The 7103-nt window shown below is 39.5% G+C and overlaps 1 pseudogene; it reads left to right on the forward strand.

The window, feature by feature from the left end:
- The window catches only part of LOC105505039, an 8131-nt pseudogene extending 1694 nt beyond the window's left edge, over nucleotides 1–6437 (forward strand).
- Nucleotides 6438–7103: the final 666 nt, after the last annotated feature.

Genomic DNA, 7103 nt, shown 5'->3' on the forward strand with positions numbered 1-7103 from the left:
TTTTTAGTAGAGACGGGGTTTCACCGTGTTGGCCAGGCTGGTCTCGAACTCCTGATCTCAAATGACCCACCTCTAGTCTCCCAAAGTGCTGGGATTCCAGGTATGAGCCACCGCGCTAGGACCCAAGGCCCTTAAGTTTTAAGGGCTCATTCTTCAGTCAGGTTTTCCTTGTTCCTGCGTGCTCAGCCAATTGGTTTTGAGTTTGTGTTTAAGGAGAAACTAACAATGAAAACGGACTCGGTGAGGGAGGAAAAGTTAGAAGGCAGCCTCTGGTGCTGTTTGAGCGATCCCTTTCGCCGGGGCCTGGCTGCGCGCTGCTGTGTTCTGGAAAGGCGCATTGTACCATAGATGCGGCAGGTAAGAGTCCTGTACAGGTGCTCCGACCTTTTCCTTTCAGGCTTCTGTATCAGCTGTTTTTCCCCTGTAGAATGTGCCCCTTACCTCCACCCCTTAACCCTACCCAATTCGTCTTTACATGTCTGACCATCAAGGCTCTTCTGGATCATATTCAGTTCATGCTGATATTTTCCCTTCTTCCCCTCCTTAGTCCTTACTATTTTTGCTTTGGTCATGTTATGCTATATTCTGTAAGCCTTTTACATTTTTTTTATGGTGGCAGGGCAGAATATTTTGTAATTATGCTTTGTGCTTTTTATCTTTCACTCAATAAATGCTTGGTAAATATTTGTTTTATTGAGTATATGACCCTATTCTAGCTATATTGTGCTTGAACAAAAATCTTAACTGCCTTGTAAGTTAACTGCTAAGAATTTGTCAAAAGTGCAGAGATAACGTGAAGAACTTGTCATGGATAGTACAAAAAGGTCTGGAAGGGCTTGATGGGAGTCTGTAAATTGACTTCATGTGAAAGACTGTAAGAAGCGAAAATGTGAAGCATGACTGGAGAGCCGGAGTGATAAAGCAAGGGTCCCTTTCTCCAGATCCTTTGTAACAGTGTTATGTGACCTCTTCTAGAAGATCATTCTGAAAGACAGTGCCAGCTCGGAACCTAGGAAACCATCCAGTGGGTTTCTGCAGGTTAGGTGTTCAAATCCTCTTCGGCACCTTTGTTTTCTCTGCCTCAGTTTGCTTACAATGATGTTCTCAGTAGCTGTAATTGCTGTCTGGCGTTGAATACTTAAGCATTTTTTTTTAGATCACAGGGGTTTATGTGCATTTTTATTTTACTGAGTGTTAGAATTTTTACTCTGATTTTGTGGGCTCTGTGTTAGCTGCTTGGTTGTTTTCGTTGTAAAATGATTAGCAGGGAAAACTCTGTGTGTGTGTATGTGTGTGTGTGTCTGTTTTAGGTTTCTTTTGTTGTCAGAGCACTTAGAATTTTATTTTCTATGGTGATTCTGTCAGTTTACTTTATTCTCCACCCCACATTTATTGAACAGCAAAGTATGAATGTGTCCCATAACCAGCCTTCAGAAGAATTACAACCGCTGTATATCTGAACTTTCTTTTCTTTTCCTTTTTTTTTTTTGCGATGGAGTCTCACTCTGTCACCCAGGCTGGAGTGCAGTGGTGCGATCTCATCACACTGCAACCTCTGCCACCCAGGTTCAAGCAATTCTCCTGCCTCAGTCTCCTGAGTAGCTGGGGATTACAGGCACCTGCCACCCGACCTGGCTAATTTTTGCAGTTTTAGTAGAAATGGGTTTCACCATCTTAGCCAGGCTGGTCTTGAACTCCTGACCTCATGATCTACCTGCCTCAGCCTCCTAAAGTGCTAGGATTACAGGCGTGAGCCACCATGCCTGGCTGAACTTTCAAGAAGTTCGTGCATCAATTTTAAAAAGTCATGATATCAAAAGATAGCTGTGTCCTACATTTGGAAAGATAACAAAAACTGAACATTACGGCAGGCAGTTTTGCTGACTGGTGCTTGAGATAGAGCCACACATTGGGCTCTGGAGAAAAATAGATAGAGAAAGTTATTTCTAAATAAGACCAAAAAATCCTTTTCTTAAGCAGTGACAGGTAAAGAGGTTGTCTTGGTTAACCTTGAAATGTGTTACCCTTGATTAAGACAGCTTTATGGTAGGGATGGTAGTGGTGATAAACTTGTTTGAAATGTGTCCACTTATAGTAACCTTTGTGGTAGCTGTCGCAGACTACTTCATCCTCACAGGCCTTAAAATTACTATAAAACTAATAGAATGGAGGAGAAACAAAGGACCTGAATAATTAGATGCTTAGATAATTGTAATGGGTTTTCATAACCTGTGAAAATGAGCAATGTTAGAAGCATTCTATGTAAGGTACACTGCCTGAATTTATATTGCGATTTTTGAGCACCATTTGCTGTTTAAAAACCGCTATACTGTGGGTCATATTTTAACGACAAATAGAAAACTTACCTTTTCAAGATGGATATAAAGCCTAACCTTATGAAAATTACAAAATTTAAAGCATATGATTGAAAAATATTAATGTATAGGTTTAAATATTGGTCATTTTAGATGTCTTTCAAAATAGATTGTCTCTTAAATATTAAACTGAACAAACTGAACATGTTGTAGAGTTTGTGCTGAAGGTTGTTTCCTGAATTGGTGGCTATTTTATAATATGGATAAAAAAACCTTATTTTAAGAAATTTAGAAAATTTTTAGGCAAAACTAGAAAATGTTACTGATAATTCTCCCACTCAGAAGGTACCACTATCAGAATTTTGTATTTTGCCAGTCATCTGCTCATCTCTTTTCTCCTATGCTTGTATATGTTCCCTCTTCCTTGAAAAATAAGATTTTTTTTTTGTAATCTGCTTTTTCACTCAGTAATATTGGAGACCCATGTCATAAGTTACTCCTCTACAGTGGCTTCAATTATTGTGTGCTTTCTGTTGGATGACTATACCATTTAGTCAGTCATGTTTCCTGGTACTAAATACATAGGAGTGTGTGTATATTTGTGTGTGTGTGTGTGTATGTGTATTTTTGTTTGTTTTTTTGTTTGTTTGTTTGTTTGTTTGAGATGGAGTCTCGCTCTGTCACCCAGGCTGGAGTGCGGTGGCGCGATCTCGGCTCAGTGCCAGCTCCGCCTTCTGGGTTCATGCCATTCTCCTGCCTCAGCTTCCTGAGTAGCTGGGACTACAGACGCCCGCCACCATGCCCGGCTAATTTTTTGTATTTTTAGTGGAGATGGGGTTTTACCGGGTTAGCCAGGATGGTCTCGATCTCCTGACCTCATGATCCACCCGCCTTGGCTTCCCAAAATGCTGGGATTACAGGCATGAGCCACTGCACCCGGCCATGTTTTTTTCTACCTTAACTAATGCTTTAGATCAAGTGATGGCTTTCAGTTCTCATTGCTGAATTGATTTCTAGAGATGGAACAAATTATATTATATGGAAACTTTTTTTTTTTTTTGAGATGAAGTCTCGCTCTTGTCACTTAGGCTGGAGTGCAATGGCGTGATCTCGGCTCACTGCAACCTCCGCCTCCTGGTTCAAGCAATTCTCCTGCCTCAACCTCCCAAGTAGCTGGGATTACAGGTGTCTGCCACCACGCCTGGCTAGTTTTTGTATTTTTAGTAGAGACGGGGTTTCACCATGTTGGCTCGGCTGGTCTCAAACTCCTGACCTCAGGTGATCCACCCGCCTTGGCCTCCCAAAGTGCTGGGATTACAGGCGTGAGCCATCACGCCTGGCCTTTTTTTCTTCTAGGTACCAGCTTTTATTTATCAGTTTGGTAAAAATGTTAGAAAGTGTGCAATAAAAGGCATTCTCACAGTCGTGGCACAAAGTATAATTATGTTTGACTTTCTAGGAAGTAGTTTGGCTTTGCAGGAACTTGCCTAACCTCTCCCCATTTAGGCAAAATGAATTCTCACTACCCCAAGTTGGCCAACCTTGTCCCCGTGATTCCAGATCTCCCAGAAAAAGAGATCTAGTCTCAGGGAAAACCCAGATTTTCTTGGCTTAGCCCACCTTGACAACTAATCACTGGAAATGGGGTGGGCTAGTGTCCTTCGGTCAGGTTTTGTGTCAAGAGAGGGAGGTGGAAAGATGGGAGGGAGGTAGGAAAACTGGCCTGAATGGAACTCTGTAAGTTAAAATGGCAAAGGGATGTTTCTTCCAAGGAAGAATTTCTAGGGAACAAAGGAAAGTGGAGGGGAAGGCAGCAGTTCTCAAAGTTTTGGAATCAGGACTCCTTTACACTCTTAAAAATACATTGAGGGCCCAAGGAGCTTTGGTTTATGTAGGTTATATCTATTGGTATTTATCACTAGAAATTAAATCAGAAATATTTAAACTATTCTTTAAAAGCTCACCACATATTGTTATAAATGTTTTTATGAAAAAGTTTCTAAACCCAAAGTAGCACAATCTTACATTTTTTGCAAATTTCTTTGATATTTGGTATGTCATTTTCATCTGCATTTTTCATCTGCATTCAATTTATTGTGTGATATTTGCTTGAAAAAATGTGAGCTATGTCCAGTCTCATACAGATAGCCATTTTAGATTATTGCAGATATGTATATATTTATGTGTGTGTGTGTGTGTATATATATATGTGTGTGTATATATATATATATTTTTTTTTTTTTTTGAGATGGGGTCTTGCTTTGTCACCCGGGTTGGAATGCAGTGGTGTGATCACAGCTCACTGCAGCCTCAGTCTCTGGGGACTCAGGTAATCCTCCCACCTCAGCCTCCAGAGTAGTTGGGACTACAGGTGTATCACCACATCTGGCTAATTTTTTGTATTTTTTTTTTAGGGACAGGGTTTTGCCATGTTGCGTAGGCTTCTTTTTTGATACTCCATCAAAACTTGTTTTTTTCTTGAACTTTGGATCTTTTACCCTTGCATGATATTATAACATCATACATTGGTCATTTAGAAAATAATGGTTCACCGAGATCTTCTACATGTTGATACATTTGACTATCCAGTATCAAAATACATTCATCAATATCACCATCAATCTCATCAGAATACCTTTGGAAAGCAGTGGTGGATATAAGTTTTATAAAATTCTAATTTTTTGTTCAGAAGCTTGAATTTTATTATTAGCGGTTTTATTATTGAAATTTATTATGGCCTGTCTGTTGTTTTCCTTGAAATGACAGAATCTCGTTTTTTGAGAAAATGTCTCCCAAAAATCCCAGTTGAAATAACATTGTCAGTACTCCTTTCAAGTAGAAATGATATTCCATTAAAGTGGTTAATTCACTTCACGACTTAGTCACATAGGGTTTTTTCCTCAGGCAGTGTGTAGGAATGCTCATGTGTGCTTCCAGTCTCATCATTTGAAATATTAAAAAGACATATTCAAGGATTAAGATGTAGTAAAATTTTCACTGCTTCATCATAGGCATTCTTTTTATTTTTGAGACAGGGGCTTGTTCTGTTACCCAGGCTATAGTGCAGTAGCATGATCACAGCTCACTATAGCCTTAACCTTCCGGGCTCAATCCTCCTGCCTCAGCCTTCCAAGTAGCTGAGACTACAGGCATGCAACCACCATGTCCAGCTAAATTTTGTATTTTTTGTAGAGGTGGGGTTTCACCATGTTGGCCAGGCTGGTCTCAAACTCCTGACCTCTGGTGATCCTCCCGCCTTGGCCTCCCAAAGTGCTGGGATTACAGGTGTAAGACACCATGCCCGGCCTGCCCTTCCTTTTCAGACCTTTCCTGTGCATAGTGAAGAATACCATGACTGCTAATAGTTTGGTGTTACTGCCTTTATTTGTGCTAAAGTACCAGCATTTTTACCCACTATTGTATTTGCACCCTTACAGCAAATGTCACCATGTTAGTATTCCTGTTCAAATAGTTTGGACCTGGGCATCTGAGGGCCCCACTTTGGGAACCATTGAAATAGATACTTAAACCTACTATATATCATATCTTTTCATCTACAAGATTTTTAAAAACAAAATTTCATTTAATTTTTTCTGTAATTTTTAAAATATGATTTTGAGGGGTTTCAGTCCAGAGCAACACGTATTTTATTTTGCTTATGCTGAAGTTTACTAGACAAATACTGACCTAATAGAATGAGGTCCTAAATCTAGTTGCAGTTTCTTTAGCAAAAAAAAAAACCCAAAACTAAAAACATGAAAATGGTCCATATGGTGTATTCCCAATGTATGCTGAAGACTTTGAAGAAGAAAATGCAATACTCAGTAAGTGCTGTTCTTTATGAATAGGATTAATTCTGAACAGTTTTTTTTAGCCTGTAAAGAGATTTGAGACACAGTAAGAGAGGAATGAGAAGAATGAGAATATAATAAACCATTATTGAAGAGATATACTGTTAATGATGTCCTCTTTCAATGCAACTTGTTTTTCTCTTTTTTCTTTTCTTCCTTTTTTTTTTTTTTTTTTGAGACAGAGTCTTGCTTTGTCACCAGGCTGGAGTGCAGTGGCACAATCTCAGCTCACTGCAACCTCCACCTCCCTGGTTCAAGCGATTCCCCTGCGTCAGCCTCCTCAGTAGCTGGGACTACAGGCGTGTGCCACCATGCCCGGCTAATTTTTTCTTATTTTAGTATAGACAGCATTTCACCATGTTGGCCAGGATGGTCTCAATCTCCTGACCTCGTGATCCAACCACCTCAGCCTCCTAAAGTGCTGTCGTTACAGGCGTGAGCCACCATTCCCAGCTAACTTGTTTTTCTTAAAAGAACCTTCAGTAGATATTTGGTTTCTGTGGCCTCAGCTATAATTCAGATTAGTTTTCAAAGCAGTGTTTCCTAAAGTTGTTTGTGCGAAATTGTTTTCCATGACTTGAACCTAGTTGTTGTGAAGCTAATATATAATAATAATGGCTTATCCCCAATTTATAATAGAAAACAGTACAAAGTAACAGACTATTAGATGGGAGATGGAAGGAGAAGGACAAGGGCTAAAAAAGTAACTATTGCATACTATGCTCACCATCTGGATAATGGATACATTTGTACTCCAAACCTGAACATCAAGTAGTATCCCATGTAACAAATCTGCATATGTACCCACTAAATCTAAAATAGATACTGAAAAAAAAGTTCTTCCATATCAGCAATAATTGAATTGAAGGTGTAAATCTGTAATAAAAATTGAGACACTACAAAGTATCTTGTAGTTAAGCTACCAAAAAAAAAAAAA

This window comes from Colobus angolensis, unplaced genomic scaffold, assembly GCF_000951035.1.
Source record: "Colobus angolensis palliatus isolate OR3802 unplaced genomic scaffold, Cang.pa_1.0 Scaffold97, whole genome shotgun sequence".
NCBI classification, from domain to species: domain Eukaryota; kingdom Metazoa; phylum Chordata; class Mammalia; order Primates; family Cercopithecidae; genus Colobus; species Colobus angolensis.